The following is a 26,505-nucleotide window of genomic DNA, read 5'->3' as shown; positions in this document are numbered from 1 at the left end:
GTCCCAACCTTCAGAGTTTTTGTGTTTCTGTTTTCAGAGTTGGTTCTGGGGTTCTGTAAAATTTTTGGTGCTTCCAAGGTGGCATGATCTAAGTAAAGGTGTGGTCACTGCTCTCCTGACCTGTGCTCTGGTTTTTTTGTAGGAAAAACCTTGTTGCCCTGTAGCCACAAGTGCTGGTGCTCCTCTTGGCTCTGGAACTGTGACCAGGTCCCTGCTCTCCAGTAACCACAAGGGTTAATCCTCCTTTCTGTCTTGAAACTCGCTTGGGAATGATCACAAGCACTCTTCTCTGCCCTGGAACTATAACTGGGATCCTTACTTCCTTGTGGCTACAAGTACACTAGTGATCCTTTTTGCCCTGGGACTTGTGATAGTAATGGAATATAAAGATCCCCCTGTATTGGCTTGGTTTTCAAATTGATTGTGTTAAAAGCCAGAGCTTTTTAATCCCACCTGTGGGATGGACTTGTTGATGTGAAAAGAAAGTCCTGAACTGGGAGGTGCTGGTGACGTAGATTTGGAGAGACAAGGGAGAGGCAGGAGAACTTTTTGGAAGCAGCACCCTCATGGAGGCAGAGAGAGACTGAGAGGATTGCTGAGGGCTGCTTTGAATTGCCCTGGACTTTTGAGACCTGCCCCTGGAGCTGCCAAGGACTGAGGAGACATGGCTGTTTTGCTGGTACTTTGTCTGTCTGTTTTGATGTTGTTTTGCCAGATTTGTCCACTGGTGAAAGACAGTCCTGTTGTTGAAGAAGTTCTGGAACCTGGCTGTTGGCTAAGAGCTCCTGAGACTGTCCTGCAGACAGAGAGTGAATACTGTCCACTGGTGAAGGACAGTGCTGTTGTTGCAGGGGTCTGGGAACCTTTCTGTTGGTTCAGAGCTACTGAGACTGTCCTGCAGACAGAGAGTGAATAGTGTCCACTGGTGAAGGACAGTGCTGTTGTTGCAGGGGTCTGGGAACCTTTCTGTTGTTTCAGAAGCCCTGAAGAAGGATTTTCTTGTTGTATGTTTACAGAAATCCTGGGAGAGGGTTTTGCTAATGTTTTCAGGGGTTCTAGGACTGTTCTGCAGGCAGAGGATGAATTAATGAAGGGACTGGCAATGTATCTTGTGGCCTTGCTAAGCCTTGTCTCCCCAGGAACTAAGATTGCTGAGAACTTGCCTGGTGTCAAGATGAAGAAAAGGCCTCCATTTGGGTATTAAGTGCTGTGCTTAAACTTGATGTAACTCTGGGGTAGATTCAATTGTGATCCAGGGGTGGGGAACTTTTGACCCTTTTTGTGTTCTATGGTTGAACAAATGAATGTACTACTTATGTTTGGAAACTAATCTCCATTTGAGAAGAGGGGCTTTGTGATAGACTAAATGAAGGTACAGCCTAGGGGTGGAGTAGTATTTAGAACAGGGACTTTGTAATTGATTGAATGAATGTAAGCTCCTGGGGTGGGGTAGTACTTGGAGATTATTTAATCACACTTAGTAAATGCTGTATTTTGAATGATGTCATGTTTCAACCTTCTCTGTTCTAAATTTGTCACTGAATAAAATGGAGAGCACCTATGCTGGTATTTTGAACCTTGGGAAGTTGCCTTTCCTTGGCATTACATTACAGGACTGCAACCCAGAACTGCATTATGGGCAATACAACAGAATCATGAACTCAGCACCAGCAAAGAGTCTCTTATAATCTTTTTGTGATCAGTTGTACAACCTCCTACCATCCTTGAGCTTCTGAAGCTACTGCTGCTTCTGTCAGTGATGCAGCCACTTCCAAGGCCTGTATATCACTCCAGAGTTAACCACCACTCCAGTGTGACAGGCTTTTCCTTCTGACTCCCTACATTGTCTTGGGTTGGAAATTTTTCTCACTCCAATCTCTTGTCAGTTCTTCAATTCCAGAATTCAATTTGAGGCACTATTTTAAAGTTGTTTGGAAGGGAATTTGGAAGAGTTCAGGTGAGTTCCTGCCTGCACTTCACTATCTTGGCTCTGTCTCCTAAACTGTCTTCACAACAAAAGGCTATGCAGTAGATATAGGATTAACCTAGTTCACTAACTGAAATGTCATTTAAATCCGAGAGCACACTAGAAACAAGCTCATTTTGGGGGAGGGATCCAATTTTCAAACTTTTCTTTAGTACAACCTGTATTTAGCAAAGCCATTTTTGCATGTTTTTCATGCTGTCCTTATGACAACAGCAAAGGAACATGAGCATTTATGTCAAGCAGCCTTTATTTTCACTGGAGAGTGCTGTACTTTGATGGTTGTGAACATCACAATGCAAGCTATTACTGACACATGAAATCCTACCTGAAGTGAGATTAGGTGAGACTAATCTGATCAAATTAGTGTTGTTCTTAATATTATTACTATTTATTATATGCCTAAACTGAATTTTGGAAGACTCTTTTTCTAAGCAAAAACAAAATTTTTATTAAATATGATTTATTATATTTCTTTTTGCTTATAAATTGAATTAATAGTTTTATTTAAATCATAACTTCACAACTTTACAAAATATTTACAGAAAATTTAGTTTTGAAAATTTGAGTGTCAAAGGTACAATTTTTTTTCTTCTGACATCTGCAAAAGGTTTTGCCTCTTCCCTATCTGCAATTTAGTCTAATAGTAGTTTTGTCGAGGTAATTTTCAGAATATTTATTAGTATCCATACTAAGCAGACTGTACATCCTAAGATAATTGTCACCTCCCATTGCCAGTAGTCAGTGTAGCAAGAGGTGGTGGTTATGGTTTGCTGTATTATGATCTATAAAGGATGTATTTGTATCATTCTTGTGTGGCTAGGTGGCACAATGGCAAGAGTGCTGGGCTTGAAGTTGTGTGACTTACTAGTTGTGTGACCCTGGGCAAGTCACTTAACTGTGTTTGCCTTAGTTCCTCATCTATAAAATGAACTGGAGAAGGAAATAACAAACCACTCTAGTATCTTTGCCAAGAAAACCTCAAATAGGGTCACAAAGAGTTGGACACAATTGAAATGACTGAACAATATCATTCTTAGTCTAATTATGGGGATCATAATTAAGGCAAATCATTGATAAAGATAGTTCTCTCATTCCATTAATTCCTATTATGCAAATTTGACTCTCCCGTGGGCAAGCTGTGCTCTGCCTCTGGAAGGTGGTGGCAGGGGCTGCAGCAGGGGCATTGGCTGTAGCGGCAGCAGCAACACTAACACCAACACAACTGCAGCCCCAAGTCAGGAGCCCTCTGCTCCAGACACTGAAATGCTCCTTTTGGGGGTGAAGGGAGGCACTGAAGCAGTTCAGGATGCTGGGGCATAGAGCTGAGGACATGGCAGAACCAGCAGTGGAGCCACAGTGACCTCCCAGAGGGGAAGGGGAAGTCTGTAGAATAGTCCACTTATAGTAATTCTCCTAAATGACAGCTCCTTATACCTGAGTCTGCTTAGGGTCAAAGACCAGTCATGAGCATGAAAAAGATTATCAATGAACTAGGTATATGTGTCCCAGTCAATTAGTGTTCAAGGGGAATAAATTTGTCCATGACGTCAAACACATGATATCTGGTCAACTAGCAGTAATGAATCTTCAAGAGCTCTTGTAGGAGTGTTAGAGTCTTACTAATAGGGAATGATGTCTGTAATGGAGTGTTTTTCTCTATTTAATGTGAAGCAATCCATCCTTAAATTGTACTGCTTCCAAAAATCTTAATTTGTGACCCTCACATGTGTATTGTAGCAGAATAGAGAAGGCTGGAGTAGGACATTCTAGAGGAAGATTGTACCTTTCTTTTGGAAGCACCCAAGGAGGTCAGGGACAGCATTCCTGTTTCAAAATTCAATATATCATTGAGATCTCTAATTCATCTCTCTGCTTTTCTTTAGGAAAATTACTCTATTGGGACAGCAAGGTAGTTCAGTGGATAGAGCACTGGCCTTGGAGTCAGGAGGACCTGAGTTCAAATGCCACCCCAGATACTTGACACTTACTAACTGTATGATCCTGGGCAAGTCATTTAACCCTGATTGCCTCACGAAAAAAGAAAAATTACTGATATTTCTTAGACTCTTATTTCCTTTACGCCTATGTGTATGCTTATATTCAAGGTTTTGAAATTAACATAGAAACTATGGTAAAATATTGAAGCTCTAGATACCACAAATGTCCTGACTGGTTGGAACTGCTAGCTATTGCAATGGATAGAGTGCCAGGACTGAAGTCAGGAAGACTTATCTTCCTGAGTTCAAATCTGGCCTCAGACACTTGTGTGAGCCTGGGCAAGTCACTTAACTCTGTTTGCCTCAGTTCCTCATCTATAAAATGAGCTGGAGGAGGAAATGGCAAATGACTCCTGTCTTTGCCAAAAAAAAGCAACAACAACAAACCCAAATGGGGTCATGCAGAGTCAGATAAGACCGAACACATCAAAACTTATTAATTATTTAATCCCATAGAATAATTCTCTGTATTTGTTGGAGCTTTACTAGAATATTGCATTAAAGACTTAGAGACAATACAATGGAAAGCAACACAAATAATTAAAGGTTTAAATGGTAAGCCTTGAAAGTAAAGAAACTAAGTTTTGATGACCCAAAGAAGGAAAGATAAAGGGGAGATTTGATCACAGTGTCAAGTGTGAAGGCTCTTGCATGAATGTTAGAAAGCAACTGTGCTCTCTCATGTGAGAAAAGAAAGAATTACCTTAAACAACAACTGATAGAATTTAGTCGGGACATTAGGACTATGAATCATTGGCGTATGATTCTGTGATGCATAATTACAGATTCACCTTCACTAGTGAATATATATATAATTTTTTTTGAGAGGGGAAGATAGGGCAGTTGGGTTTAAGTGACTTGCCCAAGGTCACACGGCTAATTTTGTGGTAAATGTCTGAGCTTGGATTTGAACACAGGTCCTCCTGACTCGAGGGCCAGTGTTCTATTCACTGTACCACCTAGCTGCCCCATGTTTTTATATTTTTTAAGGTATTCTATTTTTTGTGTTCTCAGTTTTGTTAGTGTATAACTGCACATAAGTTCTGATCTTTTTATTTCTTCGGGTTTTGTTGTGCTTGCTCATTTGCTATTTTGTTAATTGCATTTTCTATACTCTTTTAATCAAATTAGCTAAGGTTTATCCATTTTATTAGTCTTTTCAAAGAAGTGGCTTTGTGGTTTATTTATCATTTATTTATAGTATGAAACTTTAGTTTTATTTATTACTTATTTATATGTATAATTCTAATTCATCTATGCCCTCATTTTTAAATATCTTCTCTTTTATGGTTATTTTTTGTTTATTTGTTGACTTTCTAATTTTTTAAATGCATACTTGATTCATTCTCACTTTTTCTATTTTGTTTATGTCTATGTGTACATGATTTTCCTTGAGGACTGCTTTAGCTGCATCCCAGCAATTTTGGTATGTTGTTTCATCATTATCATTTTCTTTCACATAATTATTAATTGCTTATATGTTTTGTACTTTAACCCACTAATTATTTAGTATTTCATTATTGTTTCATTTTGGGTCTATGTCTTTTGTCTGTAGCCCCCAAGTCAATGACTTGGTCCACAAAGGTCTATAAAGGAAAGAATTAGTATTTCAGCCTTTTGGAATCTGTTTGCAATGCTTCTGTGGTTATATATGTTTGTACAAGTTCAATGTAGTGCTGAGATATATGTAAATTTCTTTGCAGTCCCATTTGGAAGATGTCATAAGTGTTTTAGCTCTTTCTCCATCAATTTGTTCAGTTCCATATTTTCCCTTTTGTTTATCTATCTGTTAGATTTATCTAAAACTGAGGCTCTTGTCACTATTGTATTTCCATATATAATTTCTTGTAACTCAATTAATATTTCCTTTATGCATTTAGATCCTAAGGTATTTTAAGCACTTAAGTTTATTACTGATGTTGATTTCTTGGTTTCTTAGGTTGGTTACTCGGCATAAGGTAATTTTCTTATTTACCCCTTTTAATTTTTGAAAAAAAAATTTTGGTTAGGTAGCATGATGGCAAACTTCTGCTTTTGGGGATTCACTTTATATACAGCAAATTTTTTTTCTGACCCTTCAGATTTGTTTTGTTTGTCTTTTTTATTTTTTTTTTTAATGTGTGTCTTGTAAGCACTAGATGGTAGGGTTTTGTTTTCTTATTTAATCTGCCACTGTCTTTCCATTTATTGCATTGTTAGCTATTATCTATTCACATTTAAAATTATGAGAGTTAGGCTCGTATTTTCTTCCATTTGTCTCCCATATTGGCTTTCATTTTTGAGTTATGCTTTTTCTTCTATCTTTTGCTAGAAACATAGTATTATGTTCCTTCAGCTACTTAATTCTTTATAAAGGTGGTCCTATTCTCACTGGTTTTCTTCCCTTCATTCTTCACTCCTATTTGCTACCCCATTCCCTTTGGAGTTTTCCTTTATATCTTCTTTTTCCTCCTTGATTTTATCTGGTTAAGTAATTCTTTCCCTCTTTTAAAACTCTCAGTTAAGCAGATTCCCACTTGGGTTGATCTTTTTAAACTAGTTCTGTTCATTCATTTTTAAAGTTTTATTTTTGTGCCCTTTTCTTAATAGAATTTTTCCCACTCTCCTGATTATCCACCCTCTCTTTCTGTCTACTCTATACCCTTATTTTCTGGTTCATGAGCCCTATGATTATCTAGTCCCTTTCTATTATTTTCATTTCTCGTGTAATCAAAACTACTTGAGATATCCATTTTGGGATCTCCCCTCTAGGCTGTTTCTGTCACTGCCTTGTTGAGCTTACCTTGTGAATTCCCATTTTTCATTATATCTCACTCCCAGAAAAAATGCCAGTTCCTGCATGTGACCAAGTGGACACTGTCCTATAGTTAAGTCCTTCTCCCCACATCCCTGATTAATCAACTTACTACTAATTTATACCTTTTACCTGGTTACCTTCTTTCCCAATTTGCCATAAACTTCCCACAGATCTATCTGTGCCCTCCCACTTCCCTAGCTTCTAATTACTGCCAGAAATTCTAACACCCCCCTCCCCAAGGCAGAATGAGTGGTCTTTTTAAGGACCAAATCTCTTAGATCTCACCAAGCACAAGGTTCCCATATCTCTTCATAGAATATCTCTCTTGATCTATAACATTCATCAGTGGAACCCCCTCTCAACACCAAAACAAGGCCTTGTTCTTTCCCTTCCCCCACTTCTCAGTACTTCACCTCTCCTCCTAACCCACTCCCCTTCAGGATCTTCTCTTCTTGAAAGGCCACAGGAGTTATCTTCTACTCACTGCTAGCATTTGATATGACCCAGGGACAAAACACATATTCTCTATCCCCTTGTTCCTTTCCCCCCTTCATACATCCTCCCATTTTGTAATGTAGTTCTACAGAAAAAAAAGATTCACCTCTAGGTAGGGTATCAAAGGTCGAAATTTTCCATAATGCCCCAGGGCCATCTCTTCATTGTTTAATCCACCGGATTTGTGCCTCTTTGCCTTGGTCTCCCTATGCACACTTAAAAAATCTCTATTATGGTGTTTAGATTTGCTTTGCTTATTACTTGTCATGCTCTTTGGGAGATCAAAATTCCTTAGTTTGTCTCTATGCATCCTGTCTTTGAAATCAATATGTTTTACTTGGATAGAGAGCATTTTTTAATGTTATTATTTTTTTTTTTTGCTTTTTCTTCTTCTAGATTGTCCTTCTCTCTTTTGTTTCTTTGGTGAAACTTGCCAGCACAGATTCTTCACTTTTATGTATTTGCATCCCCAATCTATTGTTCTCTTTTTTGTTCCTTTGGTGAAACTTGTCATCACATGTTCTTGTTTTTCTATTCTGCTCATTATTTTGCTTTGCATGCCAAAAATTCTGCTCTCATAATTCTCATTTTTTTCTTTTAAACCACTCAAGAATAGAATACTGTAGTTTCATGTTTTCAGATTTGAAAGAATCTTCTGTCTCATCAATTGTTGAATCATTTTCTTTTAATCATAGATGCTGAACTCATTTACTAGATATTGATGTTATATTCCCTTCTATTATTAATGTTTTCCCTGTTGGTTTGTCAGATTATGTTCAAGGTCTTTGAGTTTTCTTCCTCCTGAGATTTTTGGTAATTTCAGTCTTTCAGGTTTTCCCCTTTATTTCCCCCTATTACTCACTTTCTGACTCCCCCTCTCTGGTGGTAGTTTCTCTGGGGACTAGTTTTCAAAGCATCTCAGCCTCTTCCCACACTGGGAAATTCACAACTCACCAGTGGTCTAGGCCTTTGCCCTCTGACTTTTTGAGGTGATAGAATCGGCCACAGTTTGATTCTGAGTTCTTTCCCTTAGGTTTGGTGGAGTGCCACATAGCTTTACATCACACACACACATACACACACACACACACACACACACACACACACACACAGTGTTACCTTGGTCCCTTATTTCTCTGTCCTGGCAGTTCAACATGGTTACACAATGATGCCATTGCAATTGGAAGAGATTTCTGTTATTTGGAGTTTGAATCTCCAAGGCTTTGAGATGAAGGGACAGAGCACAGGAAGTTGGAGTATAAGGATGAACTTTATTTCAAGCCTAGACATGTATCCTCCCCCTTTCCCTCTTCCTCTACTCTCTTGCAGAAATCTATTGCAGCACAGAATGCTATGACACCAGCCACCAAAACCCTAGCTCTCAGTGTAGAGACCAGATCTCCATGGCACTTAAAAGAAGGAAAGAAGACCAGGATGTAGTATGAGTTTTGTTGTAAGTCCATGGGTCAGATACTTGGGTCAACTACTGTAACCTCACTACCTGTTATGTGGTAGTGAGGGTGGGGGTACAATGCATGCTTAAAGATGGCATCAGTTCATGGATTGTTATTTTTCTAAAAAATTTTTCTGGGGGATTCTATGCATACTAGATCATGGAGGCTGAAGTTGCTTTATCTTTGAAACAATATCTGTTTTGGTGAGGTTTGAGAATTTGTAAAGATCATAGAAAATATCTAGTACTCCATCTTGTTGGTCACACAACCCAGAACTAGGCTGACACGAACTGGAACTAGTCATTACTCGTTTTAAACAATAGGATCTAGACAATTATTTTTCTGGAATAAATTGAATTTACTCTAAACAGGGGAGAAATCAAGATAAGCTATATAAGTCATTTTCCTGAAAGGGACAACTAATAAAAGTTATAAAAGTATAATAATACTTTCAAATATAATTCAAGTTTCTTGACATTTTAGACCAAATTTGATCCACAAAATGGATTTGAATACTGGAAGGAAGGGTTCCAAGATGATCTGAGTTAGTTGTATTGACAAAGGTCAGTAATAGAAAGTCTTTCAATCTTCTTAGATGAACTCTTCTAGTGGATGGTTTTTCCTAGCTGAAATAAAATAACTTCACAGGAAGTGAAAAAGGAATGACAGTAGCAATAAGTCATTTGACACGGAATTTGGTAACTAGTTCTGGGGTTTCTTGATTTTGAGGAAGTTAACAAGAAAAGGAACATTTCAATCAGGATAACCTTGAAAAAGAAAAAATAAATTTTTAAGATGAAATTGTGGCAAGAATGAAAAAAAAATGACCTGGGGCTTTTTGAAACCTTAAATTTTCACTCTTCCCAGAAATCTTCATCTAAAGTCAGTTTCCAGATACATTGTATAAAATAATTTAACTTATGGATTATCTTTTAAAAAAAAAGTAGCAAATATAACTACATAATCAACCCTGAAGTCCAAATACTAGCTTTGGCTATTCTAAAAATGGAAGGTTTAGCAAATTAAACTTTTGTAATTACTGGGTAATATTGTTTATGATATCTCTGGTTTTGTTCATTTTCTTTTTTGTTTGATAAATTCATTATGTGCTGTATAAGTACTGGAGTAAAAGCCAGAAGCTCTACTCCACTTGAGTGGAGAAGAGACCTCCAGTAAATCACTCTCTGGTCTTTGTTTCAAACGATAAAAGAGGACTTTTCATTAAATGATCTCAAGATTCCTTCTAACTGTATAATTCTATAGTTCACTGACATTTGATAATTGATTGCATTCAATATACCACTTGAAAAGTACCATAAAGAAGATGCTACCAGATAGTAAAATATTGGCTAGTAGAATGCAAGTTTGTTGATAGTAGGGCCTGTGGTTTTTGTTTTTTGTTTTTTTTAAAGCAATCGGGGTTAAGTAACTTGCTCAAGGTTACACGGCCAGTTATTTCTGGGTGTGGTGCTGAGTGTCTGAGCCCAGGATTCAATCTCCAGGTTATCCCAACACTGGAGCCGGTGCTCTTACTTGCTGAGCCACCTGGCTGCCCCTAAGGGCCTGTGGTTTTAATGATATTTGAATACTCAGTGCCTAGGACAGTGATAGGAACAATAATAAATTAATAAATACTTGCCAAATTTAGTTTGGTTAGTAATAGAATCACCTTAATTCTTAATACTAGGACCTTGCTATACCTACTCTAGGAGTTCAATAAACATATGCATAGTCATTGAAGAATTTGAAAAAGGAAATAAATGCCCAGTTGTCAATATTATATCATCACTCATTCAATAAACATTTGTTATGTGCTGGTGCTATGCTGCATGTAAAATGTAATCATCCTGTTTCTCACATTTATGACCAGAAGTTTGATGGCATTGGGCACTCTCATAACAGAAGGAAGAAAATCCTTATTTCTAGGTTCATCTAAATGCTGAAACAATTTCTTTATATTACTTAAGAATAGCATAAAGAAATTGCAATTAGAAAATAGAGTAGAGACCAGAGAGTGACTGGAATAATCACTAAGCCAAGTGATGTCAGTGCGACCGCTAGTTAGTCCCTGTGGATAAATGAATCCCCAGAACCTAACATAAATCATGTGACATCTTGAATATTCCTGAACTTTCTCCTCTCTTGAAGAACTGGTGCAGATTTTTCTCTTATTGATGGTATTATAGGGGAGATTCCTATCTAGGTTGTTCTAACTAACCTCTATTTGCCTTCGGCTGAGTTATTCACAGGCTTGAGGAGCAGGTGAATGAGTTATGATAACTACCAGGGCAGTTTAGCAGTAAGATTTATACAATCTTTACCATACCTCCAGCACCACAAGCCATTACAGTTCTATTCTATTCTGGGGCTACTATCATTGTGCCAATGAGCACAAGCAGTATGAGCTAGAATTTAAGGAAAAACCTTGCGCTTGCCCAAAAGATTAAGTTGTGGATAGTTTTTTTAGATGAGGAAACTAGGAAGGAGCCCTCTTCAAATGGGCAGCACTTTTTGTGAAAAGAAAAGAGGCCCACATTGGGAGGTAGGTTGAGTCCTTAGTATTGCTTGTATCGGCACATCTATCAGAAATGGGATGCAGTAATGTTGATGTTAGAAACGCCGTAAGACTAGATGCTACTAGAAGTCTCTATAAATGAATTTCAGCAGATAGGGGGTAAATAACTTGTGGTTGGAAAGAGGCAGTACAAGTATAAATAATTACAAAGGATCTAAACCAAGGATTCTTTTTTTTTTTGGTAAATTGTATTTATTTCTTCCAATTACATGTAAATATAGTGTTCAACATTCTTTTTTTTATAAGATTTTGAGTTCCAAATTTTTCTCCCTCCCTCTTTCCCCTTTCCCCTTCCCAAGATGGCAAGTAATCTGGTATTGGTTATACACATGCAATTATGGAAGCATATTTCCATATTAGTCATGTTGTGAAAGAAAAAACAGAAAAAAAGGGAAAACCACAAAAAAAGAAAAAAAAAAAAAAAAAATAATATACTTTGATCTGCATGCAGACTCCACAGTTCTTTCTCCAGATGTGGATAGCATTTTCCATCATGAGTCTTTTGGAATTGTCTTGAATCATTGTATTGCGGAGAAGAGCTAAGTCAATTATAGTTGATCATTGCACAATGTTGCTATTACTGTATACAATGTTCTCCTGGTTCTGCTCCCTTCACTTAGCATCAATTCATGTAAGTTTTTCCAAGTTTTTATGAAATCCATTTGCTCACATTTCTTATAGCACAATAGTATTCCATTACATTCATATACCATAGCTTGTTCAGTCATTCCCCAATTGATTAGGCATTCTCTCAATTTCTAATTCTTTGCTACCACAAAAAGGGCTGCTATAAATATTTTTGTACATTCAGGTCATTTTCCCTTTTTTATGATCTCTTTGGGATATAGACCTAGTAGTGATATTGTTGGATCAAAGGGTATACACCATTTGATTGCCCTTAAGTCATAGTTCCGAATTCTTCTCCAGAATGGTTGAATCAGTGTGCAACTCCACCAACAATGCATTTGTGCTCCAATTTTCCTACATCTTCTCCAACATTTACCATTTTCCTTTTCTGTCAAGTTAACCAATCTGATAGATATGAGGTGGTACCTCAGAGTTGTTTTAATTTGCATCTCTCTAATCAATAGTGATTTAGAGCATTTTTTCATATGACTATATATAGCTTTAATTTCTTCATTTGAAAACTGCCTGTTTATATACTTTGACCATTTATTAATTGGGGAATGACTTGTATTTTTATGAATTTGACTCAATTCTCTATATATTTGAGGAATGAGGCCTTTATCAGAACACTTGCTATAAAAATTATTTCCCATCATCCTATTTTCCTTCTAATCTTGGTTGCATTGTAAACCAGGGATTCTTAAGCCAGAGTCTTTGAAATTATTGTTAAAACTATTTTGATAATTGTTACAATATAGTTTAGTTTTTTGGTAGTCACATGTATTTTATTTTATGCATTTTAAAACATTATCATGAGAAGAGAACTACAAACTTCCCAGACTGCCAAAAAGGTCCATGGAACACAGAAGTTTAAAAATTTTTTAACCTAGAGGATATTGAAAAATTGCAACATGTAAGTCTTTCCAAGTTTTTATGAAACTTGGTAGAACTGGGAATTGATCCAACAATTTTGGAGAACCATCTGGAACTATGGCCAAAGAGTTATAAAACTGTGTCTACCCTTTGACCGAGCAATACTATTAGGTCTGTTTCCCAAGGTGATCAGGGAAAAAGGAAAAGAACCTATACATTCTAAAATATTTATAATACCTTTCTTGGTGGTGGCAAAGAACTGGAAATTGAGAGGATGCCCATCAATTGGGGAATAGCTAAACAAGTTGTGGTATATCATTGTGATAGAATACTGCTATACTGTAAGAAATGATAAACAGGTTGATTTTAGAAACATGTGGAAAAACTTGCATGAAATAATGAAGGGTAAAATAAGCAGAACCAAGAGAATGTTGCATGCAGTAACAGCAATATTGTTTGAAGAATAACTGTAAATGACTAAGTAATTCTGAGTATTATAAATACTCATATCAATTATATAAGACTTATGAAGGAAGATAATATCCACCTTCAGAGAAAGAACTGATAAATAGAAGTATGCATATTATGGTTTTACACATATATGTATGTACATGTATGTATGTATGCATATGTGTGTGTCAAATGGTGGCCTTCTCTAGTGTGGTGTGGGGAGGACAAAAAGGAGGGAGGAAGACAATTCAAAACTTAAAATGTGACAAAAAATAAATAAAATAAAATTTTTTTAAGTAAAGAAGAAATCTTGATCTAAAGAATTAATTAGTAGGACACTCACATTCTGCAAATCTGATCAAAAGAATAGATCTTACCACTCAATCAGCTAGATTTTGGTCCTAAAGAATAAGGAAGAAACAATTGCAAAAAAGAATAAACTTTACCAGTTCAATTGAAGACAAATATGGATGGTTCTATGGTCTCCAAGTCCTTGGGATTACTAGGCATGTTATAGTCCTTGTTCCCATTGTAGTATCCCCAGTGTCTCAACTAAGCAGCATGAACAGGAACCCTTAAATTTGGGGTATTTTTCTTAGACTTTGGGTAGCAAAGCTAACCAGAGAAGAGGTAGAAATTTCTACTTAGTAGACACCCATTGAAATGCAGGATGGGAATGAGAGAGGAAGAGGAAATTATCTTCTCATGGTTTCTTGCAATTGGGATGACTTGAAGCCCCTACCAAGGGCAAAAGAGGTATTGATACTGGAGTCTCAGGTAATTATACTTCCCAGAGTCAGGTCAGAAAATGGGAGTCATCTTTGATATAAGGCAAAGTAGAGAGGGTAGTTTACATAAGAAAGTTGCTGTCTAAGAAGGAGGTGGTCATGGTAACAAAAAATTTCTCCAAATACAGCAGACAAGGTCCACATGGGGAAGGTGGGTCTGGGCATAGTAAACATAGCTATGGCATAGGCAGTACTTGGATTGCTCTGGGGTAGACTATAAAATCTCAACTCCAGCCATTATAAGTTTCCTTAGCAATAACTGCCTAGGTGGACCCAGAAGACACTAAATATTTTGCTTCCCTAAAAGGGAAGAAGGAAGGAATTTCCACTGAAGATGAGAAGTTCCTGGAGATCTTTAGCCCCCATCCCATGTTTAGGAATTGTCCCACAGATCTCCTGCCTTGCTTTCGCACCATGTGGGCAAATTCACACATTTAATGAACAAGAGATACAAGCTTTATGAGAATAGGTTCCCTGGTGGATAATAACAAGAGGCTCATTTGACCATCCCAAACACCACTGGAATAGCATCTGTTTTTGTTGTTTTTCTCAAGAAGTGAGGCAAGCTGTGCCCCTGTATATATTTTTTTAAAGTCAATAAATAATATTAATTAATCTTTTTATATCAACATTTCCAAACATATCCCTGACTACTTCCCCACAGTTATCCCTCATAATGAAGAATTAAAAAAAAAAAAGCGAGAAAGCCCACTCTGCATGATAAATCAACATATCAATTAAGTCTGACAGTAAGTGTAGTGTTTCATACCCATAGTCCTTCACATCTGCCAAAAGGGGAGGAAGATGCTTTTTTTATCTCTTTTTCTAGGGCCTAGCTGGTCATTACAATATCCACTTTCAGTTTTTTGTTGTTACATTTACATTATCGTACAGATAGGTCTCCATTCATGTGAATAATACATTCCCTGAAGCAGTCACATTTTTCAAAATTGCACTGCATATATTCATTGGTTCTAGATCAACCAATGACCATATCTTACTTCAATTACAATTTCAAATAGCATGAATTAGAACACATGTGACCTATGTGACTGCTTCAGGGGATTCCTTATTTGCACCTAGCTGTAGTCACTATGTGTATGTTTTCCTGATTCTCTTCCCAGTTTATTTTCCCTCAGTTCAGATGGTTTCATTTAATATTTTTTTATCTAATAATATTCATTCCATTCATGAATAATAATATCATTTTTCCAGGGGATTGCAAAGTACTTTACACCTTTTCTCATTTGAATTGAACCACAATTTCTTTATCCATTTCCCAATCAAAGGGAATTTTGCTTCCAGTCCTTTACTATTAGAAGATGCACTGCTATAAATATTTTGTCCTATTTGCTACCTTTCTTCCTATTATTGACCTGCTAAGGAACATATTTCTAGTAGTAGGATCTCTGGGTCAGTGCATATAATCGTTCTAGTTATTTAATTAGGATAATTCACAACTGTTTTCCAAAACGGTTATACCAATTCAAAAGTACAACAATTCATTAATATGCATGTCTTTCTGGAGCTTCTTCAACGTTGATTATTCTCAACTTTTGTTATCGCCAATTTGCTAAGCATGAGGAAAAACTTGAGAGTTGTCTCCTTGGAATCTTTCTTATTATTAGTCATTTGGAACATTCTTTCATGTGGTTGTTAATATTTCTTCCAACTACTTCTTATGCCTAGATGAAATAACTTTTGTAACCACTACCATCTCCTGTTGATCTTAGATAATTTGGCTAGAGCCAAATGCCTAACTATACCAAGCTGGACTTGGGAGGAGTATCTAAGCTTTTTAATAGATGAGGAAATGAGAAGAAGGTAGCCTTTCAGATCTAATTTATATAATATAAATGTGTTTATTCCCTTAGGGTATATACTTTAACAACATTTGACTAAGTTTTGCTAGACTTTCTTGATTGACTAATTCAATGTCACTCTGCTTTTTTCCCCATGTTGTGAACAGGAACACATGACTCAAGTTGTACTCACCTGGCTGCCTCGCCACAACTTATATTGTGGCTGGAAAAGTATATTTTTTCATCATAAACAGGGACTTGTGCTGGGTCAAATAAATTATAAATTAATCCAAAGTATCTACCGGTTAGGGTTTACCAACCAGGGTAAAGGTCTCACAACTTAGGGATTTAGTTAAGGGATGGCAGACTTTTATAAACAATTCATTCTAAAATACTCAAGGCTATGACTGACCCTTCCATGCCTGTTAAGGATAGGGATCTCATACAAATAGGGCATTGAACCAGAGAGGGCCTTTTTGATTTACATAACTGTGTCCTTGCAATAACTTACAAACCTAAGTTTTCCATTCTTACATAGAAATCCACTCCCATTCAATATAGATACCTCAGGGCTCATTTAAAAAAATTTTAATTTTATTTATTTACTTTTGGTTTACAACAATCAGTTTCACAATCCCTTGAGTTCCAAATTTTCTTCCCTTTCCTCTTCTCCCCCCTTCTCCCTCCCCCATGGTGGCATGCAATCTGATATAGGTTCTACAAATACCTTCACAATAAACATTGGTCAAGTTGTATAGAAGAATTATAACCAATGGAGTGAACAATGAGAAAGAAGGAATGAAACAAAACAAAACACAAAAGAGCAAGTAGTTTGCTTCAGTCTGCACTCAGACTCAGCAGTTTTTTCTCTGGATGTGAATATCCCTTTTCATCATGAGTCTTTTGGAGTTGTCTTCTAACCTTGTATTGCTAATAGGAGCCCAGTCTATCAAAGGTAGTGGTCACACATACAATGTGTCTGTATTTATGTACAAAGTTCTCCTGGTTCTGCTCTCCTCTCTCAGCATCAGTTTATATAAGTCTCTCCACGTTATTATGAAGTCTGTCTGCTTCTCATTTCTTATAGCACAGTAGTATTCCATTACATTCACATAAAACAACTTGTTTAGCCATTCCCCAGTTGATGGGCATCCCCCAGGACTCATTTTTGACTAAGAGTCTGTTAGAAAAGGAAGAGAGAGTACAATCTGAGTTCATATACCTTGAGGTTACATATTATTTCCATCAGTTGAATTCAGCACAAAAGAATCACTCTGTGATTGACAGGGTTTCCTATCAAGGCTGTAATGGGGATATGGTTGCACAACTATGAGAAAGCTAAGTTATGCACCCAGTCTTGGCTTTTTTTTTTAAGCAATTGGGGTTAAGTAACTTGCTCAAGGTTACATGGCCAGTTATTTCTGGGTGTGTGCTAAGTATCAGAGGCCGGATTCGATCCCAGGTCATCCCGACTCTGGGGCCGGTGCTCTTACTCTCTGTGCTACCTGACCACTCCTAGTCTTGGTCTTAATTGACCACAATAACTTAGTTTATTTCAGGGAGCTCAGTGCTTATCACAGTGTCTGGCAAAAAGTAAACAATAAATGCTTGTTGACTGACTGACAGAGCTCATCAAAACCTATTTTTGTTTTCTTTTCTCCAAGTGATTCACAAGAAACTCTCTCACTTTGACAAAGATCTGAGGTAAAGTTGTTATAGATCTTCCTGAGTATGTAATAAAGTAGTAAGGAAACAGAAACAATCCAGCTGAAGTTCTTCAAGGAAGAGATCATAGTTCCATTGCCCTTTGAGAGGAAGCCTTTTGGAATCACTGTAAAAGGCCTGTGGGCCATCTAGTGGGAATCACACTCCCCAGGTCTTGGGCCATAAGAAGAAGAAAAGGCTACATGGAATACTTAAAAATTTAAGGCATATATGCAGTACCTAGTCATGGTTATATAATAAAGATCTGCAGCAAGAACATGGGCAGCACTATGATAGAACCCTACACAGTTCACTGATTGGCTATGCACCAAGAAAGAGACATAGTCCTTCAGACCTGATTATTTCTGTACTTCCCTGGTTGCATTTTAGTGGGAAACTGGGGAACTAGAGAGCTGCATTCCTCAATGCCTTTTGTTTCCTTACTGAATATGCATATGATGTTGTTATCTAGTAAAAGAGTTCAAGGGCTTAGGTCTTTTCTTCTCCATATGCTTCATTAACAAGAAATCAATAGAAACCATATCAAATTCACCAAATCCCAACCCTGTACTTGGGATCTGGCCTGAAACAGAAGGTGAGATCCAAAAATTTAATCTCATTGAATAACTAGTGACCTGATTGGGTAGATAGATAGATAGATAGATAGATAGATAGATAGATAGATAGATAGATAGATAGATAGATAGATATTCAAGGCTACAATTTGTATTAACTAAAGAAGGTACTCCAGGATAAGAAATGGGGACTACTTACAGTCATCAGTGGTACCTCCTTGATACCTCGATACCTCCTTATATCCAGTGGAGCTTGATTTTAAAAGTGATTTACAAACTTTACTAGGAGCAGTTGATTTGTCAAGAAAGTTCCACTTGGTCATTTGTCCAAACTGGCTGTCTGCTGCACATATACTATTGGCATTTTTAAAAGGGGGCCATTTTAAAGGAACATAGGCTTCCCTTTCAAGTTGCCTCAGATAAGAGGTCTCCAGTTTATAGCCAAGTTCTGGCAAAGACCTAAAAAGAAATGAATAATTTACTGTTGCTCACCCCACAGCAAAGTTGACTTTGATTACCTGTGGGAGTCAACTTGGTACAATGAAAGAAACAAAACTGAATTGAGAGAGAACCTGTATTTAAATCTAGGCTGCTACTTACTACCTATATAACCTAAAGCAAATTACTTAACCTTTATGTATATGATATGTCATCTGTAAAATGAGAGGGTTGAACAAATGACCTCTAAGGTCATTTCCAGTTCTAAATCTATTAATGCAATGAACCATGAACTAACTTTGAGGATTTGAACAACTTGTTACTCCAAGACAGAGCAGAAAGGGTGAGTAGAAAGGGGACATAATCATCACCATTCCCTGGAATAGCAGAGAATGGAGTAAGGCCTAGCTAGGTCAGCACCATAGCCATGGAAAGTGTGTAGTCATTACATTCAAATACCATAATTTGTTCAGGCAGCTAAAACCGGTCTGCATTGTAATTCCATGATGTGTATGCAAAAGACATCCAGAGAGATTTAAGGTGAAAGGATGGTGTTGGCACTGTTACCAATAGTTATTAGACTGGCTGCTATCATGGAGTTTTGTGGCAGACTTGTTTATGTGTAGAGAATGGTAGAAACCCAGGTGAACCTCTAGGGCATGAGAAGTGCCTGGTTGCACTATTTGGAATTCCTAGGAGAAATTTCTGATGGCAGGGCTGCTATACTTCTCCCCTGATATGCTGACCCCTAGGGAAGAGGCACAGGGAACTTTGTGTGACATTTACATTTTCCTTCCCTCTGGACATTTGTGTGCTGTGACTACCACTTGGTACATCCCTGGTGATTGCAGTGTGTCAGCCTTGAAGAGGAAAATCTGTGATAACAAAGCCTTTCTGAGATAATGTAGGCTGTCTTTCTGAGACAGAAACTCTCTGATACTGTCCTTGCAAACTTGAACCTTTATTCGGATTTTAATAAGTTTCTCATAGGAAAATTTATATCCAAGTGAGAAAGAAATAATTCATTTACGTATTGCAATCTTACACATCCTTTTAGGCCATAAAAATTAAAGACAGATCCATAATCCCATCCTTTCTTCAATGCTATAAAAGTTGAAAAAAACTAGCTAAATAGAATCATAATTTTATACATCCCCTAAGAAAACAAACCTCCTCAAACAAACTCTATAGGTAAACTAAGTCAGGTTACAGATTAAAATATATTTAGAAAATTCACAATAGGCTGTTTGAGGAAGAGGATTTACATGTCACCAAGGAGTCAAGGAAAGTGTAAGTTCCTTCTCTGGCTACTTATCTAAGGAATATTAAGATTCTTAGGTAAATTTTCACATCCCATCAGACAGGTTTTGGTCAGATGAGGTTAATATTAACCAAAAATTACAGGAGAAAAAAAAGAAATAAAAAGTCCCACAACATAGGAAATGCCACCTAGGGGAAAAGGCCATTGAGGGGCAGAAGGGGTACTGAGGAGGAGCCTTTTGATAATGGATAATAGATGACAATATTTTGCCTATGACCATTAGTATGTATAAAAGAGAAGATGCTGAATATTTCCCAGCTTCTAAAATTTTGAGTATGAATCTCATTTCCTGAGAAAGCTGCCTTGTTGCAGGGGATTTGGATGGGGAAGGGCAGTATCGAATGGTATGGAGGGAAGATATTTAGACACAAAAAAACTTTCTTTTACATTTAGCTGAATATTATTATGACATAGGTTGCATGGTATAAAGAACACCATGTAGTATTCTTTATGTAATATCATGTAATACAGTACATGGAGTCTGAATATAGATCACAGCACATTATTTTCTTTCTTTTTTTTCCCTTGATTGTGGTTTTTTTCCCTTTTATTATGATTCTTCCTTCACAACATGACTAGTGTGGAAATATGTCTAACAGGATCTTACATGTATAGTTTATATCTTGTAAGCTGTCTTGAGGAGAGGGGGAGGGAGAAAAAAATTTGGAACTCAAAATCTTATAAAATGAATGCTGAAAACTATCTTTGCATGTAATTGGAAAAAATAAAATACTATTAAGTGGATGAAGAAAAAAAAAGAACACTGGATTTAGGATCAGAAGACCTAACTTCAAATCCTGGATCTGTGTGATATTGGAAAAATCATTACATTGTTCTTGGTATGAGCAATTCTGAAAAGCTGTGCTCAGGTAAATCAATGTGGAGTCCTCAATATCCTTGTTGAATATCTTTCCCTTACTATGGCTGAATAAGCCTCCTTTTGTTTTGTTTTGTTTTGGTTGCTTTTTGGAGGGCAATTGGGGTTAAGTGACTTGCCCAAGGTCACATGGCTAGTTTTTGTGTTAAGTGTCTGAGGCCGGATCTGAACCCGTGTCCTCCTGACTCCAGGGCCAGTGCTCTATTCACTGCGCCACCTAGCCACCCCAAGCCTCCTTTTGTTAACTGTTGAAAAGATCCATGTCTCATTTTGTTCCAATATCAGATTAAAACTACCTGAGTTAGTTCTACTCCATAACAAAGAATCAACATTATTCTATATTAAGTGTCTCATTATCTTTGAAACAAAAATGTTTACAAAAATACAGGAAGCAGTTTAAGACTAGTATTTATCCCAGTACTCTAGTAGACATATTTGCTATTTGGGGGAAGAAAAAAATGGTTTTAGGAACCAGAATTGAAACTGAACTCTCTGTTCTCAGGAATGAATAAATAGACCGAAAATGAGAATACTGATATTCTTCAAGGGTAATTATTAAGGGCCAGTTGCTCAAACATAAGCAAGGAAGTTTTGTGGAAGAAAGGTTAATGCGTCAGGCAAAAAACTGGGTGATTAAGAACAACAGCAAAAACCCCATAATAAATGATGAAGATGTTAGTTTCGGGATTCAGAACCAAGATAAAGAGGAAATAAGAAAAGGAAGTGGCTTATAGAATATGAGATTTAATCTTTTAAGTTTAAATTTTACTACTACTGATAAAACATGCAATAGTTATGAGTTGAAAAATCTCAATTATAAGAAGACATTGTTTAATTTTTTTTTCAATTCCAACTAGATATTATTTAGGTGTGTGTATTTTTAAATGCTCACCCAAGGTTTGTTTTTTTTTTTATTTTATTTTAATGTACAAAAGCAGTGAAAAGCTATCTCAAAGGTCTTATAAAGTAAACATACTCAGAGAGAGACAAGTTAAGCCTCTTTTCACTAGTCACTTATTTCCAGACTTTCAGATTTATTATTAATCTGTCTTTTAACAACTGGTAACTTTTCTGTTTAATAGCATTAATAGGGTTCTTAAAAAAAAAAAACTTAAAATTAGCTATGCTTTTGGTTCATCTGATTATAGCACCAAGAATATTATCTTCCTTCCTAATTTACTTAAAACCTTTATTTTACCATAACCATAACTCCCTTTCCTTTAGGTCTTAGTCTTGGGGAAACACCAAAGATATTATCTTCAGACAAAATAAGCTTTAACAGCAGTGAAGCAATATTTTTTGCTATGCAGCTTCTCGGAAGGAAGGAAGGAAGGAAGGAAGGAAGGAAGGAAGGAAGGAAGGAAGGAAGGAAGGAAGGAAGGAAGGAAGGAAGGAAGGAAGGAAGGGAGGGAGGGAGGGAGGAAGGGAGGAATGGCAGGAGGGAGTGAGAGCAAGAGGGAGAAAGGGGAAAAAAAGGAAGGGAGGGAGGAAGGAAGAAGGAAGAGAGCATCACAGACAGGTAGGCCAGCTTTCAAAGCCAAAGGCTTTGATACATATTTTAAAGGAAAAGTAAGTTATACATAGCAGAGAGCTGTAACTTCATGTATAATCCTCTTTTTCTGCCTTACTATGTATACAGAAATGGCCATTTTATTTGGCATTTGGTAAGTTCAGGATAAAAAAATAAAAAATTTTATATCCCTTTTTTTTTTAATTTTTGGGGGGGCAATTGGGGTTAAGTGACTTGCCCAAGGTCACATGGCCAGTTTTTTTGTGTTAAGTGTCTGAGGCCGAGGTCCTCCTGACTTCAGGGCCAATGTTTTATTCACTGCACCATCTAGCCACCCCCCCAAAATAAAAAATTTTTAAATATTTTTAGAAATAAAGCAGGAGATTTAAAAATTGGCTTCTTAGCAATCATAGATAGTGTGATTTATTTAGAGTAAAGGCATTACCTATAACATGGGATAAGAAAAACAGGGTCAACCAATGCCTGGGTACCAGACTTGGGCAAAAACTAAACATAAAGTTGGTCTTGTAACTTCTCTTGATTTCTGTTTCCTCATCTGTAAAATTAGGGGTTTGGGCAATGCCATGTAGAGAGAGACTATAAATGCACTGCCCTGAGTTCTGCTTTTGTCTTGTCCATTGACAAGTTGTGTATCTTTGCCATTCTGAGCCTCACTTTCCTTATCTATACAAGTAAGAGTTTAGATTAAATTATTTCTAATGTCCTTCCAGTTATGAAATTCTACAAATATCTAGGTAATATTTGAGGTCCTTTGCAGTTGTAAGATTATATGATTCTATGCTGAGTATATGGTATAGAAAGAATTGTAGGTTATATATAGCTGTTTTTAGTCTTTGACTGTAAAGAATAAAGATATCACATCCAGGGATAACCCACACAAAAGGAAAATATATATAAAATTGCATATCTAAAGATCTCAGTTATCAGACTAATAAATCAAATTCACATGTAGTCTTCAAATGTTATTTTAGTCAATTAACTTCAAATTCTCTTACATCAAACTTTTTTTTTCAATGCCAAAACAGATCATAAGTTACCAAATGTAGTGTGTATGGGGGGTTATTTTTAGTTTTGCCTCCTTTTCATTACTATTTGTGAAGGGGATAAAGTATCCTGAAATAGCTTGTTGATGTTCTAGATTTAAAATGTATCATTATCATAGCATAGAGGTGCCATGGTGATGACCTCTCCATGGAATAGAATGAAAGTGAATAGAATAGAATAGGTCACCAATATGCTGTACTGAACAACTTATTACACTTCTACCTGCCTTTTCCTTTTATTTTATTACTCCAGCCCATTAAGCTTCCCTTGATGGTCAGGATTTTGTGCAATCTGAAAATTAGCAGACTAACATCTAAGTGATCAAAATAGGTAAACAGTGGGTAATGAAGCCATTAGCTATTTATTATAAAAATCTACAATGGCCTTCCATTGTGGCATATCAGTTTTGTATTCTAGAACAGCTAACATTTGGAAGTTTACAATACTTTCTGACAATTCCCAAATACAGGAAATATGCCACGGAGTATGGAATATTTATCATGGGATCCAAGGTACATAGATTATGATATGTTACAAGTTTGGAATTCTAATAATGGCATTTTAGCTGTAATTTTCATGGCACCAGGAAGAATAATAACATCAACAAGAGAGAACCCACAGAATATTGCTACTATTTAGAATTAGATACATTCTTAGAAATATTCAATGACTAACATACTGTAATACTTCAACAAGCTATGATTTTTTTTCAGTATGAGTACTTATTCTGTCAGTGGAGATTGTAACCCCTCTATAACTTAATAGTCTTCAATAATTGCAATGGTCAAAAAACCTGTCATATGGTTATGTGTTTCTCCAAACTTACCTAAGCTACTCAGAAAATAGACAAAATTCATCAGTAAATCTCCCTTTCTAGCTTGCTAAGATCTGCCAGCATCATTGTTTCACTGTCATACCCTTGTAGGACCCAGGGTTATGACCAATATTTATTGTTAATGCTATTTTGAAATGAAAAATATTTTATTGATGATTGATAAGAATATTATTTCATATTGATCATGCTATATTTAATATAGAGGTGCTCAATTCAGTTCAATTTAGCTATAGAAACATTTAAGAAAGGTTTACTGTATGCCGAATAGTTTCTAGGCACAGGCAAGGAAGATTCCTCATTAGGCCCTGTCATATGCCAAAGTGAGAAAGGAGAATTTACCCCAGAATCTGGCTCTTGACTAGGTGAGAATGGTTACCTACCAGAGTTTTCTCTATATCAGTATGTCAGATACAAAAAGCCAAATGTGAAGATGCAGGAAGCTATAAAGACTTGTCTTGAATGCATCTTCACTCTGTTATCAGTCATCCCTAATACAAAACTGAGTCAACATTATGACCATAAGGAGCCCCTCCTTGTGTTTTGGGTGAGCTATTTTCCCCTTTTATCATGTAAACATGCTTTGGCAAAACTAATGTATATTTGCACCAATCTACTCTTCACATAAAAGAGAGGCTTAATTAGTGGATTATACTAGATAACTTTTAATTTAAACTTGAACCACAAATAATAGTGAATTTTTTTTTAACCTATCACTTTACATATCACTTTCCTCATTACAACTTTGTGGTGATGGTAACAATATCCTTACTTACAACTGAGTAAACCAAGATTCCAGAGAGATTACCTTGCTTTGACTCATGACTAGGAAGTATTAGACTAGGAATATTACAAAGATCTTAAATCCATTGTACTTTCTACTGCACCCCATGGCCTTCTTACTCTAGTCAGTATGCCTCATTTACCATCATGGATGGGAAATTGATATTGCTGAATTGTTTAATAGATACATTTTTAGTTGTTCCTGTTATTTTCCTAGTTAGGGATAGAAACTGAACCTGTGATTTCACTGGAGTAGAGAACTCTCACGTGAGGAAACTCCTTCTACTGATACCGGTGGGCACTTGCTCTGCAACTTATCACGTTAAAGAGTTGCCAGGAACACTGAATCATGAAGGGACTCGCTCAAAGTCATATAGCCAGTACGTGTTACAGGCAGAATATGACCTAGGTCTTACTGGGCTCAAGGCACTCTTTCTATTCACTTTGCCAGTGGAGTCAAATTCAAAAAGAAATGGGGACCACTAAACCTCTAAGAATCCCTGTCACAAAAACCACAATATTAAAAAATATGTGTTCTTTTATATTTTTATTTATTTTTAAAAAATATTTCCCAATTAGATTTTATTCTGATTCTGCTGTTCTCTGGAGTGTTGCAGACTGCAATGTGTGGTTTGGGTGGGATGGGGAAGAAAAAGAGAAGGGCTATAACACCTCCGCACCATGCCATGCTTTCTCTTATTTTCCTGAGGTGTTGTTTTTTTTAAGTTCTTTTTTCTTTTTTTTTTATTAATTTGTTTGTTTCCTTTTAGTTTACAGGATTCAATCCCATAATTCCTTGAGTTTCACATTTTATCCCCCACCCTCCCCTCCCCCCCCATGGCAGCTTATAGTCAAGTATAGGATCTGTAAATACTTTCACATTATACATTAGTCAGGTTATAAGGACGGATTGTACCAGCTGGAACTGAGGTGTTTTTTTTAGAAGTATAACTTGTAACCCAACTAAAGGAATAGAAAAAGTGGTGTGGAGGGTTGGCATTTTTTTTTTAAACTATCTTATTTGACAGTTCTCATCTCTGCAGCAAGATTACCCATAACTACTTTTCTCTTTGCCACACTACTCCTGTGGCTGACCTACTTTCCAATATTAGAACCTCAGTAAGAAGAGTAGTTGGGTCAAAGAAAAAGGATTGTCCCATTGCTAAATACCATTTGGAGTGTTCCAATATCAACTTTTAAGAGTAAAGAGGTTGATGGGGGTGGGAGGGGTGAGTCAAACGGTGGCATGAAACTGATAAGAGTCTTCTCTGCTTCATCAAATAGTGCTAAGTCACATCATGAACAAGAAGTAGGACCTTTTGCAATCCTTTGTATCAGTTTTATGTATTTTCCTGTTATAATTATTTATATAAAAGTTGATCTTCTCAACTAGAATGTAAACATCTTAAAGAAAAGGACGTGTAGCTTCTATAATTATATTTCCTTCTGCAGCATTACACAGTGCTGTGTATATAGAGGGAACTTCATAAGTGTTTCATTGAATGAATATTATTGAATGAATGAGGAAGTACATACATGTCCATTTCTATTCACT

Source organism: Petaurus breviceps, unplaced genomic scaffold, assembly GCF_028583685.1.
Source record: "Petaurus breviceps papuanus isolate PSGF00001 unplaced genomic scaffold, PetGlider_PUasm1.0 90491, whole genome shotgun sequence".
In the NCBI taxonomy this organism is placed as follows: Eukaryota; Metazoa; Chordata; class Mammalia; order Diprotodontia; family Petauridae; genus Petaurus; species Petaurus breviceps.
Note: the sequence above shows the minus strand (reverse complement) of the source record.